The 22,811-nt window shown below is 31.1% G+C and overlaps 1 protein-coding gene across 3 annotated transcripts in view; it reads left to right on the forward strand.

The window, feature by feature from the left end:
* Positions 1-691: 691 nt before the first annotated feature.
* LOC145269347 (uncharacterized) overlaps positions 692-22,811 on the forward strand; it is a 41,241-nt gene continuing 19,121 nt past the window's right edge. For 2 of the 3 annotated variants that reach the window (XR_013864996.1, XM_080125048.1), the window contains exons 1-2: positions 692-784; positions 8,911-8,993. The gene's annotated coding sequence lies outside the window, so the exon portion shown is untranslated. Of the gene's footprint in view, positions 785-8,910; positions 8,994-22,077; positions 22,204-22,811 lie in introns of those variants that run through there. The other variant, XR_013864997.1, reaches the window with a different exon arrangement.

The raw sequence follows: 22,811 nt of genomic DNA on the forward strand, positions 1-22,811 counted from the left end.
TTAAAAAATATTTTAATATTTTTAAAATTTAATTTGAGGATAAAACCGTCAAATCACGATATTACGAATTAGTAAAGTTTTATCACGATATTAGGAATTATTAATGTTTTCAAATATTTTTTTTAAATATTCAGATATTTAAAAATCTTTTCTTTTAAATATTTTATTTCACATTTTACTCTTTACACACGACAAAGTTTCAGTTTTTTTTTTATTAAATTATATATTTTTTTTCTGTTAAGAAAATAATACACTTTCTAAAAATTGTTTCTTTTTTCTGTTAAATAAATTATAAATATATACAAATGTCTATTTTGTTCGTTTACTTTATTTAATCAAGTGGTTACTTTCAATTCGTTCAATATAATTTTCTTAACAAAATAACACGATTTGACGGTGTAAATACTGATGTGTTGTGTGACCTTTCTAGTGTTGTCGAATTTACTTTCGAGTTTGCCGGGTTTAACTGCAAGACTGCCAACCTTCTCATGATTAGAATGGCTTTCGTGGCTTGGGGGGGGGGTATTCCGAAAGCATGGGGAGGTTATGATATTTATAATACGCTGGGGCATGTCGTAAAAATTTACCATAATTTTGTGCGTAATATTCACCGAAAAGATCAATGTACGAAATGTTTTATTAAAATTAATATCTGCTTTAATTTTCTGCGAACCTGCCTTTTTGCGCTCGCCATCTAAAATTTAGACATTCACCCATGAAACCCGCTTAACATGAACACGTCTTTTCATGGTTTCTTTCTTGAAAGCAGTTCGTCAAACAAATAGTAAGTATTAGTACGCTTTTATGCCTCCCCCTCCCCAGGAAAGCACAGATAAACTATTATGATTCCCTTTGTTTTTGATAAAGAAATTGTTTTGGCCCTCTTGCACTTTAAGTAAATGAAGATTGGGAAGATAAAAAAAAGGAACAGCAATCGTCTTACACCGGTTGAAAGAATGCCATTGATTGGATAGAGAAATTATGACGTCATTTTATAAATAAAATGGATTGACAATATTAACAGATTTTTTTTTTTAATAGATGATTTTTTTTAATTCAGGATTTTTTTAAAACGATTTTTTAAGCGTAAAGTGTTTTTTAAAACAATTTTTAAGCGTAATTTTAATTAATTAGAAATGATAAAAAGAAACAGATTTTTAAAAAAAATAAATGACTTCTTTAGAAATAAACACGCATGATAAAAAAAACAAAAAAACTGTTTACACAGGGTCCACATATCCCGTGAAGTACTTTTTTCAATTTTTATTTAGTATAAAACAGATTTTTTTTACCAACCAAACAAGAACTGATATTGTTCTCTGATACATATTATTATATGCGAAAATATTTGTCTCAATTTCCTTCTCTGCCACACAAATTCCAACAAATGAAGATTGAACATTTCGTTTGTAGTTCCCAATAGGCTACACAGTTTTCTTTTTCTGTGTGATCACAAACTTTCTATGGTTTGTGTGTGGATAGTTTCAACATGGGGATCAACAAAGTTATCCTCATGAATCACTTTATCGTGTTCCTATCGAAGTGTTCAAAGCCTTCGTATGCTGCCCAGCCATCGGATATTATTCTGATGCCCGGGAGTATCCATTCCCTAATTATTGGGAACAACGTTTCCCGATTTCAGCAGTCTACCACTGCCAGCTTGCATTGCTTCGGCCCACGCTCTATAGCACCAAACACCCACACATCATCTCTTATTTGGCCTCTATTGTACTTTCTTTTCAAAAATAAGATTCTTCAATCTCTACTTCTTTCGGCAGATTGTTCTCATCGATCCCACCTAACATTATGGGATGGTCAATTATAAATCTTGTTCGCGGACCTCTCTTATAAACTGCATCCAGTTGACGATGGTGTGTTCTGCACCTCAATTTGATCATGAATCGTAGTCTGCTTCAATTCGATACTCCAACAAAACAAGAGCATTATTATTTGTCTGATACGGAGATGGCTTCCTGATAGGAACGACCCATCACGAATACTGCATATTGATTTACATGACTTGCACCTCCACATGCACCCGTCTGTCGTAGATGAATTTTTAAAGCAGCACATTGGTATTTGGCTTCACATGTTTTTGTGTTGCGCATTAGGCCTATTGATGCTGCCATCTGGACTTCGTTTGCAAACAATCTCTCAATAATAGTAAAAAAATTCCATTTAACCTCATGCAATGCCTGCGGTATTAATATCTGTTCAGCAATTTGTTGCCAAATTCCTTGCATTTTCAATTATTTTTATACAATTATGAAATATGTATTAAATTCTTTTACAATACTTTCAATTCTTAAATTCTATCTGAACTTAAAAAAATTCTTTTAACTGAAGTGCTAATTAACGTTTTTTAATTTAAAATAAAAGTGAAATAGTTCACTATAAATCAGCGATCGAATTCTTACTTGAACTCTTTTAAAAATGCTTCTACATTAATTATTTTAATACTATTATTAAAACTATTATTAAATAATTTAAATTCTAAAACTACTATTAATTATTAAATACTTAGTTATTAAATTATTTTCCAATTCTTTTTTAACAATTTCAATTTTTAAATTTTATCAATATTTCATAGTAATGACGTCAATATTTCTCTATCCAATCAAATTGCATTCTTTCAACCGGTGTCAAACGACTGCTGTTCCTTTTTTATCTTCCTAATTTCCATTTACTTAAAGTGCAAGAGGGCCATCGTTGCAAATAGACATTTATTTTTATTACCTACCTTTATTTTATCTAATGGCTAAAAATACATGCAAAACAGCCTGTTGCAGCAGGCTAATCGATGGTACTATTTAAAAAGTAGACACTAGCAAAATATAACCTGTGCCAAAGAAGAGAAGGCTGACGTACACGAGTCAGGCCCCCATTGCCAAATAGACACTGGCTACAATGTTGAACGTGCCATGCTCTGTTATTATTTCTTCTTCATTTTGGAACCACTCGACGATTTCGTGAATTTAGCCGTCCTTTTTTTAAACCCTTTGGTCAGTCCAGAACACCCAAACACACAATGGTTTCAATCAATTTTGGGGCCAAAAGTGCTGAATTCTGTGACTTATGAAAACGCTTTAAGATACTAAAATAAAATGAAGTATTCCCATTTTTACCTCTAGGAAACTGTCTGTTCTTGAGTATAGAATGTCCCTAAGTTCCATATAAGTTAACAAATTTACCGAATTGATTACTATATTGTCCAATTTCTACTGTACACTCTTGAACCTTTATCCTCGAGTGGCCTTTTGGCCTTGATAATGTGGTGATGCCTGTGTAAAAAAAAAAAAAAGAAGCCCTATATGTACTCATGTATTATGAATGGTATGCCTGGAAGCATTCTTTTCGACATAGTCCGACTCCACATTCATGACACCAAGTTGTAATCCTTGTGTCTTTGTCTTGTCTTCTTTTCACAAAAACACATTTTTCGTTTTTACCTGGAATAGTCTCACAGAAGTGTTGTGCTGTGAATCTGGCTTGGTCATTAGCCAAACTTGGATGAGCTGCTCTTTTCTTGAGCTCCTGGCAACCACCAATCAGTCCTTCAACTACATCATTACTCGTGATGGGTCATTTTTTGGCCATCAATGTTTGGATCTTGTACATTTTTTAGGCATTTATCACAGTTCTGTCTATCAAATGGAAGAACACTTTCTTTCAGCACTTTACAGACCTCCTCTCTGCAGCATAGGTGTCAGTCATTTGGTCAGAAACATTGACCCGCTACCCATACCGGCATTGTACTCAGCTTCCACAGAAGGAATAATTTTGGTGCTAATGTAGAGAATGATCCACGCTATTTTTTAAATCTTATTTCCACGTTTAATTATAGTTTTATGATATGTTTTTTTTATTCAATTGTAAGGTTAAAGTACAGAATAGGTACAAAACACCCTCCTCTCCCCATGTTAAGAATGTCTTTTTAAATAATAACATTATTTCGGCACGGATTACCCTCTGCATGAGTACCATAATTTTTTTTCAAGTTGTCGTACTTGGTTTTCTCAAATATCATCAGTTTCAGTCTCAGAATACTCAAAATCATTTCTTTCAACATCACTTCCACTCCCAGAATCATAATTGTCATCAGAATCATTGAAAATATCTAGCACTTCCTCTACATTGAACAATAAACTCCGATTTCTCTGACTGTGTCAGACTTCATCACTGGAATTCATGGGCACTACTATTTTCTTCCACAATGACAATCTCATTTCACTCACTTATCAATAAAGTCACTGGACCGTACCATTTTTCAGTGGGGGTGGTAGTTACACATAAATGAAGACGATAGGCAACATTATTGGCGTTGGACAATCCTTAGGGTTAGGGTTAATTATGGTTGAACTGGGAGCTTTTTGGATTATTTTATATGAATAGGTAAATTTTCATATTAACACCAACTCCAAAAAGTCGACTTAAAAAAAATTTGGTGTTTATGCATGTTACCATGCTATTTTTTCTTTAGCAAATAAAAAGCCTAATAAATAATAATGCTATTTAGAAAACCATTCTTAACATGTGAAAGGTGGTCTTTGTTAACTAATTTGTATTTTGATCTAACAATTTAACAAAATGGGTCAAAAAAGAAAATTTATAATGGTCAATTTTAAGTTTCTTTCCAACTCAACACTCGCCTTTAAAATGACGACTTGTTCAGGTTTTTAGGTCTGCTGAAAACGAATATCACATTTAAAACTGAGTCAGACAAATACTTTTCCTGATATAAAGATCTTGATAATAAAAGTCTTAATATCAGGTAAACTATTGTAATTATTGGTTTAAGTACCTCCCTCAATGTTTGAAGTGTTTCTACTTGTTTTTTAATGTTTGGAACCAGTGCCCATACACGAAGATTGAAAAATGCTAATAGTTACAAGTCTTGTTCGGCGGGCGCTAAATTTTTGAAAAATCCAGTCAAACTACTTGCCAGCCTAAATTGAACTGTGATTTTTGTGTTCAGCATACCCCAAAACTTCTAAGAGTTTCGTCACCCAACATTAAAAAAGATTTTACTGGACAATTTTTTTTTTTCATTTTTTATTAATAAGCAACCTACCAATCATTTCCCACACCCAAATGTCCAAATTTGTTTTCAAATCTTTTACTGCATCTCGACCCTAACCAATCAGGTCACCTAGTCACTGAGTATACACATACATATTAGGGATACTTTAAGTAGATATGCCCTACCTGCTAATAAATGCAGTAGATAATAGGGATTTCACATGTACAGATGTGATGAGAATGATTTAACTGACCAAATCTTACAGTCTGGACTGACTCACTAAAGTTGCCACTGTTGAATTTAACAAAAATCAATAAGGAACACCAGGTACCAACATTCAGCCCAAGAGAAACTAAGTAATTCCACTAACGTCAGAAACACACATACAAAACTGCAGACCCTTGCTTTAAATAAGTTATTTAGAATTAACTAGTCTGGGTGCCCGGGTGTTTGCAGGTGTGTGTTGAGCAAAACAAAAGTTGTAGTAGGCAGGCAGGCTCGAACCCAGGCTGAAAAGAAAGTAGAGGTGTGTGTATGGGTGTTGATTGAGCAAAAAAAAAAGGAAAATTGCGAGTGCAAAAAAAATAAAAAGTGGTAGTAGGCAGGCAGGCTCGAACCCATACAATGAAGGAGGAAAAGAATGTGAAAAATAAAACGTGACATCTTTGCTGTTGTGTCCATTGCCAAACCGGAAGTGACATAGGTTTAAATCAAGGCTAGTCAATCGTAAAGTGGGGATTACTTTCGAAAAAATAGGTGAAAAAAGCGACCCCTTCCGGTAGAAAAGTGCCCAGTTGAGAGTGAAGGATTTAATGTTTTTGGCCAATTTTTGATATTTGTCGTCCAAAGGATTGAGCTTTAAAATGATACCAATCTCATAAAAATCCATTACCTCTGTTGACAGTGTTAGGCAGACATACATTTAAACAGACAGGTGAGATTTATATTATAGATGGTTATTTCTTCAGAAAGCCCCAGATTGGATTTATTCAAAAAGTTTTATGGGGATTTAGCTTTACAGTATACTCAATCCAAAAGATTAATTGCTCAGAAGAAGTTGTGTTCATGTCGGCATGCCATGTCCATTTAGGGTTATTCATCAGCAAAAAATAATAAAGTTTGCTGAAGATGTTGGAAATGTAAAGAAAAGAAATTCTATAAAGAGTGCAACTTTTTAAAAACATTATCAATATATTACAACCAATGTTTGATTTTGTTGCCCAAGTACCTGTGACAATTCCGCAAGTTTGAATGGAATCACACATCAAGTGGCCATTCAATTGTATAAATATTGCCAAGATATAATTTGCCAAGATATAATTTTACAAGATATAATTTGACAAGATGTAATTTGACTAGATATAATTTGACTAGATATAATTTTATAAGATATAATTTGACAAGATATAATTTGACAAGATATAATTTGACAAGATATAATTTGACAAGATATAATTTGACAAGATATAATTCTACAAGGTATAATTTGCCAAGATATAATTTGACTAGATATAATTTGACAAGATATAATTTGACAAGATATAATTTGACTAGATATAATTTTACAAGATATAATTTTACAAGATATAATTTGCCAAGATATAATTTGCCAAGATCTAATTTGCCAAGATCTAAATCGACAGGATATAATTCGACAAGATCTAATTCGACAAGATCTAATTCGACAGAATATAATTTGACAAGATATAATTCGACAAGATCTAATTTGACAGGATATAATTCGACAAGATATAATTCGACAAGATATAATTCGACAAGATATAATTCGCCAAGATATAATTCGCCAAGATATAATTCGCCAAGATATAATTCGCCAAGATATAATTCGCCAAGATATAATTCGCCAAGATATAATTTGACAAGATATAATTCGACAAGATATAATTTGACAAAATATAATTTGACAGAAATGAAAATTCCCAACAAGTTTTGGGAAAAGCATGTTTTGAACAATTCAATTTTTTTTTTATTTTTGGATAAAAATAATTATTAAAACAAAAATAATTATTAAAACAAAAATAATTATTAAAACCAAAATAATTATTAAAACGAAAATTGTTCTGTTCTCGTCGAGTGGTTTTAATATAGGGTATCGATTTATTGTATCAGAATCTATGCATACATGTAAGTATACCAAAGAGTTTTCCTGTAAATTATTTGGTGCTAGTCCAGATTAGCACGTATGGCAGTAATTAAAAGTAAAAAAATAAAGAAAAGTCTATGATGTATGTACCAGTCATGGAACAAAGATGAAATAAAAAAAAAATTACATAATTTGATAAAGTTTTTATTCAAGAAAAAAAAATTTCACTGTTTTTCAATAAGAGAAAAAAACAGTGACGGCATTGAATTGAAAACTCGGTTTGACAACCATCTTCATTCCGTGACAATAGGTACATGATAAATGGTTTTCTTTATTTTTGTTTATTGCTACAAGTGCTAATCTGGACTTGCACTAATTTTCCTGTCAATTTAGAAATTGTATATGTCAGATAATGAAATTCGAAAATTGCTTATTAAAAAAAAAATTCTAACTATAATCTCGTTTTCTTTTTTTTAGATAAAAACGTTAGCATTCATCCTTTCGCCTTATTTTTAAAAATTTATATTTAGTTTTTCCCACTGAGTAAAAATAATTGTCAACATTTTTGGAAATGGAACCGTGCACACACACATTTTTTGGTTAATGAATGATCCTTGCAAGTATTACGCATGAGTAAAGAATTTCATTGTTTCATTTACTCAACTAAATTTCTTTCATTTTCTTTGAGGATAATTGATACACCCCTTTTTCTACACACGTGTTTATTTTATTTTTACTTAAATACATTTCTGTTATGTATTTCCAATACTTGCATCAACAATGCAATGTAGTGTGTGCCTGGACGAGATGACACTTATAAGAGGACTGTTCGTTAAACAATAACATTATTTTTCAGCATGGTAACATAAGTGCTTAAGTACAAAAAAAACAGATAAGCACAAATTTCAAGCAAAATTCTACAAAAAGGCCAAAATATTTAAAATAAACAGGTAAATTCACAAAATTTGGTCTAAAAACGTTGAGTGTTTCTGAAATGGTTTGGAGTTAGAAACTGAGCACTACAAATCTTGACATATTTTTTTTCTACCTTAATTCTTACTAATTAAAGAAATGCATAATGTGGATATCAAAAATTCTTAAATAAAAAAAACCATCGCAAAATCCATTTAGCAACAACATGGAAACAAAGAAATAATCAATAGGGCAAAGACAACCGCATATTCTTTTCATTGTTTTAACTCGTTGATAGCTCATATGCTTTTTTTTATAGGGTAATGTGGTTCTTGCTTGATTAACTGTGTCTAACTGTCGGATATATACTCGAAAGTCAAAACAATGATAAGAATATGCTATTGTTATCATCCTAACAATAAAAACACAGGATGGCACATTTAACATTGTTGCTCCTATTTGGCAATGGACATCTAACCGGTGTATGTCAGCTGATGAAAAGACAAGTGTAGGCACATAGTTGAAAAGAAACATTGTAGTTATTTTGCCATAAATATTCGAAGGTTGCAGAAAAGGAAATGTTGCATCTGGCATCAGTGAAGATGCAATCGGCAGGAAAGAGGAAACGGGATAATTTGTAATTTTTACTTATCGGAACTCAATAAAATTCTGTGTAGCAGTCGTTCAAGCAAGAAGTTTGCAAATACTTGATCGACTGATTTTATACTGTCTGTTTGTTGTCCATAGATGTGGATTAGATGTGGCACCATTTATATAGGATCGACTAGCAGGTTATAAAAACACCCCATATAGTTGATATGTTGGTTGGTCTTTTGTTTAGTCGATTTAATGCATTCTTTGTTATTATTACAAGGATGAGTTGTCATAGTAAGCAACAAGGCAGTTTGGTGCAACTCCCGTTTACCAAAAAAAGTCGTGAAGGATTCACCATACAAGGTAAGAATTTCATTGCTTTTTTCCTTTCACATCAAGTTCAGATATGGCGCAATCACGTTGACACACCAGTTCTCACCAGATCACTGAAGTTAAACAATGTTGAGCCTGGCCAGTACCAGATGGGTGACCATTTCGGAAGGCTAGGTATGGTATGTACCTTCAGGGAAGGTTGGGTGTGAGGCCCGCACTCTCACCCTGTAAAAAGAACTCCTTGCTACAAAAAATTCTACAAAAAGTTATAGATGGCTTATGCCCCTCTATTGTAGCTAGCTCCATTTTTGCAATGGACGTCTAACCGGTGTATGTCAGCTGAAGAGAAGATAAGCGTAGGCACATAGTTGAAAAGAAACATTGTATGGACGTCAAGTTCAGATTTAATACTTTGTGTTGATTAAACGCCCCCCCCCCTTTGGTCGATTGAAAATCTGGCAATAATTGGAAAGGTTGGAAATGTGGAAACTGGATCCTTGACAGATTGATATAGACGTTTTTTAGGTGTGATGAGATGTCTTGGGAAGGTCCAGTTTGCAAAAGCTTGATCAACAGAAACTTCAGTAATGGAAGTGAAGACGCTGGATCTTGGACAGCATGGAATGACATCACATCGATATGAATGTGGACATCTCTTAGGTGTAATTAGAAGGGCTGGTGTAGAAAAGAGCTGGAGCAGATACTGCTGGAAGAAGTTGCTAATGCGTAAAGTGCATGCAGCTGCACATGCAGAATCTGGAACTAGAGAAGAGAAGTGAAGTCAGCTGTGAATGAAGCAACAAATAAATGAAAAATTGAATCTTATACTAGTAATATCGAAACTACCCTTAAAAGAGTAATTCGATTTTCTCGTGCTCTCTTCTCCTCCTGGGCCTCAATAACCGACCATGCAGTTTTGATAGGAGCCTGACCACTGATTGAACCGTTTTCTGGTTGAAGTCTGCTGAATCTATTTGACAGTAGGCACAGTAAAATGGCGATGTCACGAAACAAAACAAACAACTATGATTACAATAGAAAAATGCAAGCATGAAAAGTGCGAGCTTAAAAATGGAAAAGTAAAGGACTAATTGTTAAAACTGGAGAAGAAAAGGGACAAGGTATTCTAATAAAAATATAATAAATATATAATTTAAAGTATTACAGCATTAAGAATTGATTATATAATGTTATAAATTGAATTAAAAAAATTCTCCATGCTGCAATATTTTAAGTTAGAAATTTATTATAAATATAATACTACTAGTGCTTTTCTTTTCCATTTTTAACAACTAATCCTTTACTTTTTCATGTTTAAGCTTAACCATATTACTTTTCATGCTCGCATTTTTCTATTGTAATCCATGATTTTTTCAGGCTTTCAGTAACTTCACTTGTTCTTTGTTTAATTTCAGTCTTATTTTTTGCCCCATAAACATAACAGACACATATGTAATAACAATGTACGACACTCGTCTGCTTTCAATAAAATACCCCAATTATCTCCCTTTCATGCTTTCGTTCTCTCTGTTTCACTTGTTACTTCTCTTTTTGTGAGAGCGGTGAATTGGTAGCAACAGTAGTTGCTGGAATTTTTGGAGGGTATGAAGCAGTCTTTACTTACAATTAACCATTCCATCAGGTCTGATACTATGGAGGACACATTATTTTTAAACATGGAATGCAGAGGTAGATCTGATATAAATGTGCAAAGTTATCTCACTCAGTATCAATATACAGTACAATGGAGATATATGTCGGAGGACTTATGTTTTGTTTTATATTTTGTATGCTATTGTATTTTAATAAATATTCAATCTATATATATATATATAAAAGGCAAAATGTGTGTGTTTGTATGTCTGCTAAAAACTTTCGACAGACAGAACAAAAATTAACAAACTTGGTCTCATATTAAAGCCCCACCCTCCGGACAACAAATATCGAAAAATTGGCCCAAAAGGACCATCATAAGTGGGTCAGCTGATCGATTTTCTGCCAAAAAGTGACATTTTAATGTTAAACATTACATATTTTTAAATCGATTTATCAGTGCCCCCCCCAAAAAAAACGGGCCCCAACTCTTCTACATAAAGTGTATACGGAGCCCGTTTATTTTGGATCACCTTGTATTTAAAAACCGCTGAGTCATGTAACATGATCTTGACGTCAGCAAGCTGTAATGGCAGTCTATATATAAAAACATTGTTGTTATCGGTAAAAAAATGTAACACTCATGCAAATTAAACTATGAACTTCTACGCTATGACAACGTTACCAAAGTTATTAGCAAGTTAAAAGTAGTAAAATCCGAGACTTAAACCAAAAATAATAAGCAAAAATGATAAGTAAATAAAAAAAAATACGCTTAAAAATATTTGGCTTGAGAGGATCGATGCCTGGTTGCACAACAAAACAAAACAAAAAAAAAAAAACGGCCATTTTCTTTTTTATATTAGTAACACTACGACCTAATTCTATTGAGAGAGAGGAGGGGGGAGGCAGGAAGTGGGAGGCATATTATGAGTTAATCAACCTATTTTAATATAATACGAAATGAGAGTTAATGGATTTGGTGATATAAATCCTCCTTATTTTTGAGTTTTCTTAGTGGGGGTTGGGGGCGAAAGATGAGACCACTTGAATTCAAAGAATAGATACTACACTTTGATCTAAGCTAAAAGACCAAGTAACCGTTTTATACAGCTTAATTTTCTGCCGAGCATTATCTCCTATTAAAAAAAGATGCATAATTTATATTTAAATGTCATATTCCAAAAATCACAGAAGGCCATCCTTATTTTCGACTGACGTTTGTTTCTCTCCTTATTTTCTTAGTGGGGGTGGGGGGGGAGAATGATGAAACCGCTTTAATTCTAAGAACAGATACTACACTTTGATCTTAGCCAAAAGACCAAGTAAAAAAAAATGCGTATTATATATTTTTGAGGAAGGTGAGAGGCATATTATGAGTTAGTGGGAGGAGGGGGCGAAAGATGAAACCGCTTTATTTCTAAGAACAGATACTACACTTTGAGGTATTTATTTGCTCCCCCACTGGGCAAATTAGGCACAAGGCCGATTTTTAATGTATGGAGTGAAGGGGGAATGGGGACCAACTCCCCGGGGAGTAGGGGAGCTAGATAGTGACACTTGGTATGAAGGGTTGCCCCTATATTGACCAAGGTCTTATATGTGGGATTTCCCCCATATATGGTCTTTGCTTGCAGTATCTGCTGGAACAGATACTACATTTTGATCTTAGCCAAACGATCAAGTAAAAAAAAATATGCGTATTGGATAAAATTGGTGCATATGCATGAGCAAAATACCCAGCATTGCCCGGAATAGTATGATATAGCACTAGCACGACATATATACTAGCTGATTACCCGGCATGGCCTGCGATTGGAAGAACACTCGGCGACGCCTGGGATTGGAAAAAATTGGTTGATATATGCACTAGCCAAATGTTCAGCGTCACCCGGGATGGATTACATAGGTGGATATCTGTACTAACAAAATACCCGGCATAGCCCAGGATTGTATAAAGTAGGTGTATATGCACTAGCAGAACAACTGGCGTTGCCCGGGATTGTATGACATAGGTGGATGTGTACTAGCAGAATACCAAGTGTCGCCTGGGATTGTATGATATAGGTGAAGTATAGGTCTGATTCGACAATTTTGAAAGTGCTTGTGCAGTATAGGTCCGATTTGAAAAATTTTGATGGTGCTTGTGCATTATAGGTCCGATTTGACAATTTTGAAGGTACTTGTGGATTATAGGCCGATTTGACAATTTTGAAGGTGCTTGTGCAGTATACACTCATGAACAAAAAAAATGGGCCAGGAAAGAAATTTACAATTTATTGCACAAAAAGCTGCATTACACAAAATGCAATTAAATAATAAACGAAAATGAGTAAAAAATATAAAGAGCAAGATATTTACTTTAATAAAAAATTTGTATGGAATGGAATTGCCCTTAGATCTTTTTAAAAGATCAATTCTTTTTATCATGCTCTCAACCAACTTGGAGCACTGTGAAGAGGAGATGTTATTCCATTCTCTTTGTACTGCTTCCCATAATTTTTCTTTGTTGGAAAAAGTTTTTCTAACTAATGCACGAGATATTATAGCCCAAATATTTTCCATTGGGTTTAAATCTGGGCTTTGGCCAGGCCAAAACATCACATCAATTGAATTATCAGTAAGCCACTTCTTTGTGACTTTTGCTGCATGTGCAGGGGCATTATCATGTTGAAAAATGTCATTGTTCATTTCTAACTTCTGGATGCTTGGTAATAGACCTCTTTCTAATATTTGAATGTATTCTTTGGCATTAATTGACGCATCACATCTGATAATTTCCCCAACTCCTGCAGCAGAAAAGGTTCCCCATACCATTATTCCTCCGTTTCCATGTTTTACTGTGGTTTTTATGCAATTTGGGTAAAATCTTTCTCCGGATCTTCGGATGCAACGTTCAGGGGCATCATTGACAAGGCAAAATCTTGATTCGTCCGACCAGAAAACATTTCTAAACCAATCTGCATCTTTCGTACCATAACATAATGCAAATGTCTTTCTGTCGCTGATGTTCTTCTTAGTTAACAAAGGTTTTTTTGCACATCTTTTTGATGAAAATCCCATTTCCTTCATCCTTCTGGATATTGTCACTCTAGAAAGAGAATTTCCTTTCGCTGTTTCGAATTGTTTGCTATGGTCAACATAAGTTTTTTTGCGATCCTTCAAAACAGTCATTTTAAGCCTGTGATCATCCTTCATTGTGGATGCTCTGGGGCGACCAGAACCAACTTTCCTGCTCACTGTGCCTTCAATTTCGAACCTTTGCCCAATTCTCTTCACAGCTGAAAGAGATGTTGCCACCTTTTCTTCTTTCAAAATGTCGAAAATCTGCTTGTAAGTCAAATTTGCCTGTCGTAATCCTGCAATTCAGTTTTTAATTTTTTCGTCAAGATGTCGTCTTACTTTTCTTGGACTCATCTTTAATACTAATAATCTGAAAAATACTAAATAACAGCTAATTATTAGCAAACAAGCGATAAAAATTTTAAAAATTGTTTTCTTTCCAATTTCAATCATGGCCCATTTTTTTTGTTCACGAGTGTAGGTCCGATTTGAAAAATTTAGACGGTGCTTGTGCAGTATAGGTCCAATTTGAAAAATTTAGAAGGTCCTTGTGCAGTATAGGTCCAATTTGAAAATTTTAGAAGGTGCTTGTGCAGTATATGTCCGATGTGAAAATTTTGAAGGTACTTGTGCATTATAGGTCCGATTTAAAAAATTTAGAAGGTGCTTGCACAGTATATATGTTACAATATGCAAGTGACCTCCTTTGGATGTAGCTTCATTGTCGAATTCCATTATATTAATATACAATCATTGTTACAATATGCAAGTGACCTCCCTTGAGTGTAGCTTCATTGTCGAATTCAATTAGATTAATATACAATCATTGTTATAATAGACAAGGGACCTCCCTTGGATGTAGCTTCATTGTCGAATTCACTTAGATTAATATACAATCATTGTTATGATATGAAAGTGACCTCCCTTGGATGTAGCTTCGTTGTTGAATACCATTAGATTAATATACAATCATTGTTATGATATGAAAGTGACCTCCCTTGGATGTAGCTTCGTTGTTGAATACCATTAGATTAATATACAATCATTGTTATAATATTCAACTTCCCTTGGATTAAGCGTCATTGTCGAATACCATTAGATTAATATAAAATCATTGGGGTAATATGCAAGTGACCTCCCTAGAATGTAGCTTCATTGTCGAATACCATTAGATTAATATGCAATTGTTGTCATAATATGTAAGTGACCTCCATTGAGTGTAGCTTCATTCTAGAATTCCATTAGATTAATATACAATTATTGTCATAATATGTAAGTGACCTCCCTTGGATGTAGCTTCATTCTCGAATGCCATTACATTTATATGCAATCATTGTTATAATATGCAAGCGACCTCCTTGGATGTAGCTTCAATGTCAAATTCCATTAGAATAATATACAATCATTGTTATAATATGCAAGTGACCTCCCTTGGATGTAGGTTTATTGTCGAATAGCATTTGATTGATATACAATCATTGTTATAATATGCAAGTGACCTCCCTTGAATGTAGCTTTGTTGTCGAATACCGTTAGAATAATATACAATCATTGTTATAGTATGCAAGTTACCTACCTTGGATATAGCTTCATTGTCGAATACCTTTAGAATAATATACAATCATTGTTATAATATGCAATGACCTCCCTTGAATGTAGCCTCATTGTCGAATACCATTAGATTAATGTGCAATCAATGTAATATTATGCCAGTGAACGCTCTTGGATATGGCTTCATAGCTAGATATTTGTACCAGCATAATATCCAGCGTTGCCAGGGATTTTATAAGAAAGGTGGATATATGTACTAGCAAAATACCCGACATTGCCTGGGATTGGGTGAAATGGGTGAGATGTTTCCTAGGAGAATACCTGGGATCGGATCAGATGGGTGGATATTTGTGCTAACAGAATACCCCATATAGGAAGATGGTGCGATTGTGTTGTAAAATCATGAAAAATTATTTTCCAGATTAGTAACATATCAGAGAATTATGAAAAATGATGAAATGCGAGTTATTTGTTGGTGTGGTTATAATGAAATAACACACCAACAATGTCACAAATAATTATTTTAGCAAAAGGAAAGGATATTATGTGGGTTAAATTATGAAAAACGATTGTCGAAATTAGTAACATATCCAAGAAATATGAAAAGTGATTAAATGTAAGTTATTGGATTGGTGTTTTTATAATGAAATGAACAGCCCAGATATAGTCTTAAAGTTAATATTTTAGTAAGAGGGAGTCGATTATGTGGGTTACATCATTAAAAATGATTGTAGAATTTAGTAACATATCCAAGAAAAGTGAAAAAGTATGAAATGTGAGTTATGTAATTGGTGTGTTTGTAATGAAATTACCAGCACAGACAATGTCTCAAATGTATTAATTTAATAAGAGGAAGGGAATTACGTGGGTTAACTCATGAAACATGATTGTCAATATTAGTAACATATCCAAGAATTATGCAAAATTATGAAATGTTAGTTATTTTATGTGCATACTTGTAATGAAATAGACACACTAGACAATGTCGCATGGTTTTTATTTTAGTAAGAAAGGGGGATTATGTGTGTTAAATCATCGAAAATTATTGTCGAAATTAGTAACTATCCAAGAATTATGAAAAATGATAAAATGTGAGTTATTTGATTAGTGTGTTTATCAAGAAATAACCAGTATCAATGTCTCAAAGTTTTTATTTTAGCAAGAGGAGAGGGGATCATGTGGGTTAAATCATGAAAAACGATTAGAAAAGTATACAATTATTGCTATGATATGCGAGTGACCTCCCTTGGGTTTAGCTTCATTGTCGAATTCCATTAGGTTAATGTACAATTGTTGTTATAATATGTAAGTGACCTTCTTGGGTGTAGCTTCATTGTCGAATACCATTAGATTAATATACAATCATTGTTATAATATTTAAGTGACCTCCCGTTTATGTAGCTTCATTGTCACATACCATTAGAATAATATACAATCATTGTTATAATATGCAACTGATCTCCCTTGGATGTAGCTTCGTTGTCGAATGCCATTAGAATAATATGCAATCATTACTATAATATGAAAGTGACCTCCCTTGGATGTAGCTTTATTGTTGAATATCATTACATAAATATACAATCATTGTTATAATATGTGAGTGAGCTCCCTTGAATGTAACTTCATTGTCGACTACCATTAGATTCTGCAAGTGACCTCCCTTGGATGTAGCTTCATTCTCGAATACCATTAGAATAATATACAATCATTGGTGTAATATGCAAGTGACCTCCCTTGGATGTAGCTTTATTGTTGAATACCATTAGATTAATATGCAACCATTGTAATATGCCAGTGAACTCTCTTTTATGTGGTTTCATAGCTGGATATTTGTACTAGCAGAATACCAAGCGTTGCCGGTGATTGTATAAGACAGGTGGATATACGTACTAGCAAAATACCCGACATTGCCTGGGATTGGATAAGATAGGTGGTTTATTTCCTAGGAGAATACCTGGGATCAGATAAGATATTGGGATATTTGTGATAACAGAATACCCTATATAGGAAGATGTGGCGATTATGTTGTAAAATCATGAAACATTATTGTCCAAATAAGTAACATATCCAAGAATTATGAAAAATGATGAACTGTGAGTTATTTGATTTGTGTGTTTGTAATGAAATAAACAGCCCAGATATTGTCTGAAAGTTAGTATTTCAGCAATGAAAAAAAAAACCCAGCCAGACAATGTCTGAAAGTTATTATTTTAGTAAGAGGAAGGGGATTATGTGGGTTTAATCATGAAAAAATGATTGTCGAATTTAGCAACATATCCAAGAAATATGAAAAGTGATTAAATGTAAGCTATATGTGTTTATAATGAAATAAACAGCCCATATATAGTCTGAAAGTTATTATTTTAGTAAGAGTGGGTTAATTATGTGGGTTACATGATAAAAAATGATCGTAAAAATTAGTAACATATCCAAGAATTATTAAAAATGAGTAAATTTGAGTTATTTGTTTGGTGTGTTCTTAATAAAATAGAAAGCCAAGATGATGTATTAAAGTTATAATTTTAGTAAGAACGGGGCTATAATTAGTGTTAAATCAAGAAAAATGGTTATTGAAATTAGTAAAATATTCAAGAATTATGAAAAATGATGACATGTGAGTAATTTTATTACTGTGTTTGTAATTAAATAGACAGCCCAGACAATTTCTCAAATGTATTATTTTAGTTAGAGGTGGGCGATAATTTTGGGTAACTCATGAAACATGATTGTCGAAATAAGTAACATATCCAAGAATTATGAAAAATTATGACATGTAAGTTATTTTATTTCTGTTTTTATAATGAAATACACAGCCGAGAAAAAGTCTCAGAGTTATTTCTTTAGAAGGACAGGGTAAATTATGTGGGGTTAATCATGAAAAATGACTGTTGAAATTAGTAACATATCCAGGAATTATGAAAAATTATGAAATGTGAGTTATTTGATTAGTGTGTTTGTAATAAAGTAACTAGCCAGATAATATCTCTAAATTATTATTTTAGTAAGAGGAAAAGGGATTATGTGGGTTAAATCATGGGAAATGATTGTCAAAATTAGTAACATATCCAAGAATTATGAAATATGATAAAATGTGAGGTATTTGATTAATGTGTTTGTAATGAAATAACCAGCCAGACAATCTCACAAAGTAATTATTTTAGCAAAAGGAAATGATATTATGTGGGTTAAATTATGAAAAATGATTGTCGCAATTAGAAACATATCCAAGAATTATGAAAAGTGATTAAATGTAGGTTATTGGATTGATGTGTTTATAATGAAATGAATAGCCCAGATATAGTCTTTAAGTTAATATTTTAGTAAGAGTGGGTCGATTATGTTGGTTACATCATTAAAAATGATTGTTGAAATTAGTAACATATCCAAGAATTATGAAAAATTAAAAAATGTGAGTTAGGTGATTGGTCTGTTTCTAATGAAATAACCAGCAAGACAATATATCAAAGTTATTGTTTAGCAAGAGGTGAGGGGATTATGTGGGTTAAATAAAATAAAACGATTGTCAAAATTTGTAACATATCTAAGAATTATGAAAAATGATAAAACATGAGTTATTTTATTGGTGTGTTTATCATGAAATAACCAGAGACAAAGTCTCAAAGTTATTATTTTAGCTAGAGGAGAGGGGATTATGTGGGTTAAATCATGAAAAACGATTGTCGAAATTAGTATCATATCGAAGAATTATGAAAAGTTATTAAATGTAAGTTATTTGATTGGTGTATTTATAATGAAATAAACATCCCAGATATTGTCTGAAAGTAAGTATTTTAGTAAGAGGGGGCCGATTATGCGGGTTAAATCTTAAACAATGATTGTCGAAATTAGTAACATATCCAAGAATTATGAAAAATGATTAAATGTGAGTTATTTGATTGGTGTATTCATAATGAAATAGACAGGCTAGAAGATGTATCAAAGTTGTTATTTTTATAAGAGGAACGGGATCATGGCGGTTAATGAGGGGGCGATTATTTGGGTTACTTTATTAAAAATAATTCTCGAAATTAGTAGCATATCCAAGAATTATGAAAAATGGTAAAATGTGAGTAACTTGATAGGTGTGTTTGTAATGAAAAAAAAACCCAGCCATACAATGTCTGAAAGTTATTATTTTAGTAATGGGATATGGCGATAATGTGGATTAACTCATTTTTTTTAAGTATTTTATTTTTAAAAAATATTTTATTTTATAAAAAGTATTTTATTTTTTTAAAGTATTTTATTTTTTAAAGTATTTTATTTTTTTAAAAAGTATTTTATTTTTTTAAAGTATTTTATTTTTTTAAGTATTTTATTTTTTTAAGTATTTTATTTTTTTTTAAGTATTTTATTTTTTTAAATATTTTATTTTTTAAAAAGTATTTTATTTTTTAAAAGTATTTTATTTTTTAAAAGTATTTTATTTTTTAAAAGTATTTTTTAAAAGTATTTTATTTTTTTAAAAGTATTTTATTTTTTTAAGTATTTTATTTTTTTTTAAGTATTTTATTTTTTTCTAAGTACTTTATTTTAAGTATTTTATTTTTTAGAATATTTTATTTTTTTAAAAGTATTTTATTTCTTAAAAGTATTTTATTTCTTAAAAGTATTTCATTTCTTAAAAGTATTTTATTTTTTAAAAGTATTTATTTTTTTAAAAAGTATTTTATTTTTTAAAAAGTATTTTATTTTTTAAAAGTATTTTATTTTTTTTAAAGTATTTTATTTTTTAAAAAGTATTTTATTTTAAAAAGTATTTTATTTTTTAAAGTATTTTATTTTTTTAAAAGTATTTTTTTTAAGTATTTTATTTTTTTTAAGTATTTTATTTTTCAAAAGTATTTTATTTTTTTAAGTATTTTATTTTTTTAAATATTATATTTTTTAAAAAGTATTTTATTTCTTAAAAGTATTTTATTTTTTAAAGTATTTTATTTTTTTTTTCATTTTATTTTTTAAAAAGTATTTTATTTTTTAAAAAGTATCTTATTTTTTAAAAGTATTTTATTTTTTTAAAGTATTTTATTTTTTAAAAAGTGTTTTATTTGTTAAAAAGTATTTTATTTTCATTAAAAAGTATATTTTTTTAAAAGTATTTTATTTTTTACAAAGTATTTTATTTTTTTAACATTTGTTTTTAAAGCATATTTTATTTTTTAAAGTATTTTTTAAAAAGTATTTTATTTTTTAAAGTATTTTATTTTTTAATAAAGATAAAATATTTTTTAAAAAGTAAAATACTTTTTAAAAAATAAAATACTTTTTAAAAATATGTTATTGTTTTAAAGTATTTTATTTTAAAAATGTATTTTATTTTAAAAAAGTATTTTAGTTTTTAAAAAGTATTTTATTTTTTAAAAAGTATTTAACTTTTATTAAAAAGTATTTTATTTTTTTAAAAATATTTTATTTTTTTAAAAGTATTTTATTTTTTAAAAGAATTTTATTTAAAAGTATTTTATTTTTGAAAAGTATTTTATTTTTTAAAAAGTATTTTATTTTTAAAAAGTATTTTATTTTTAAAAGTATTTTATTTTTTAAAAGTATTTTATTTTTTAAAAGAATTTTATTTTTTTAAAAAGTATTTTATTTTTAAAAAGTATATTATTTTTTTAAACGTATTTTATTTCTTAAAAGTATTTTTTTTAACTATTTTATTTTTTAAAAGTATTTTATTTTTAAAAGTAATTTATTATTTTAAAAGTATTTTATTTTTTACAATTTATTTTATTTTTTTAAATGTATTTTATTTTTAAAAACATTTTTTTAAAGTATTTTATTTTTTTAAAGTATTTTGTTTTTTAAAAAGTAATTTAGTTTTTAAAAAGTGTTTTATTTTTTTTAAAGTATTTTTTTATTACATTTTCACCCCAAACAAGGCACATTGCCACTCAGGTGTAAGGGGCTACTATCAGGGTCAGCAACTACGGGGGCACTATGTAGGGATTTGGGCAGCAAGATGTCGTTGCACTTGAACTTCTGCATGTCAGTACAGTTAGGGAAGCATGATCCTGGAATGGAATTCCAGAGTCTAGAGGTTCTGGGGAAGAAACTACTGGAGTAGAAGGATCTTTTGCATCTAGGGATCTCTACTGTGTGGGGGTGGGATTTAGCTGCCTGTCGGGTTTGTCGAGGGTGTCTGCGATGTGGTGGCACAAGTGTCTGCAGTTCGTCAGAGCACTCACCATTAAAATACTTGTAGAACAAGCAGAGGGATGCAACGTTTCGTCGATGGGACAGAGGCTGAAGCTTAGATGCCAGTTCAGGGCCTATCAGATTGGCGACTCTTTTTTTAACCTTGTCTAGGAGCGAGAGACTAGTAGTAGATGCATCAGCCCAGATGTAACAACAATACTCCATACATGGGCGAATGGTGGCCTTATAGAGATACAGGATACTTTCAGGTGTTAGTAGTTTTCTAGCACGGTAGAGAGAGCCTACCTTTTTTGCAGCGGCCCTGGCAATGTTTTCAATATAATTGTTTCAGCTCATGTTTCCTGTGAACGTTAGGCCAAGCAGTTTGAAAGATGTAAAAAGTATTTTTATTTTTTAAAAAGTATTTTTATTTTTTAAAAAGTGTTTGACTTTTTTAAAAAGTATTTGATTGGTAAAAAAAGTATTTTATCTTTTAAAAGGTATTTTATCTTTTAGAAGGTATTTTAATTTTTATAAGGCATTTTATCTTTTAAAAGGTATTTTATCTTTTAAAAGGTATTTTATTTTTTAAAGTATTTTATTTTTTAAAATGTATTTTATTTTTTAAAATGTGTTTTATTTGTTTTTTTAAGTATTTTATTTTTTTAAAATATTTTATTTTTTACTCAAATAATGATTTCTTAATTTTAATGTTTTTATCTTATATTATGTACCTGCGTTTATGTGATTTTCTTTCTTATGAACTCAGGAATGGCTGGTCCAATTTTGTTGAAATAGCACACAAATTTAATTTACGTGTCTGGGAGTGCTCTTACATAGGTTTTGTATTGGAATGACTTCAATAAGTATTAAAAATATTGGATGTCTTCAGTAAGTATTCATCATCATAAATTTGATTAAAAAGGCACACTTTTATTCAACCTAACATACCATGTGCATCTGAGATGTTTTATTACTGCACAAGCAGAAGTGTCCGGCATATACAATCAACAGTATGTGTTTAGATAAGACGGAGGCACATTTAAAATGAATGCGTCTGTTTAGAACATATTTGAACCATGATGCATGACTTTTTACATTTTACACCTTAATTGAAGTCATTATATAAAAATCATTTTATGAACAGTAGGTTCTCTATTGTGTAATGTAGATTACAATGTATTGTTGACTAAATCAATGTGAAAAACGCATTCAAAGCTTCCTCCCAGTGCACCACAGCGTTTTTTCATTTTTTTTTTTAGACCAGGCACTTAATCGGTTTGATTTAAAGATGGCCGGTTTCAATGACAATATAAGTATTGAAAGTGTTGTCCATTCATTAATCCTCATTCAATCCTGGGCAACATTGGGTCTCTCTCTTAATTAATATAAGCAATAATCATCCTGTGTTGAGGTAGTTACTGGTCTAGCCGCACGGATTTGCGATGATACAGGGAAGCTGTACTGTATATATGTTATGTCTGTGTGTGCGTTCACTATAAA

Source organism: Euprymna scolopes, chromosome 45, assembly GCF_053919585.1.
Source record: "Euprymna scolopes isolate OS-2025 chromosome 45, ASM5391958v1, whole genome shotgun sequence".
NCBI lineage: Eukaryota > Metazoa > Mollusca > Cephalopoda > Sepiida > Sepiolidae > Euprymna > Euprymna scolopes.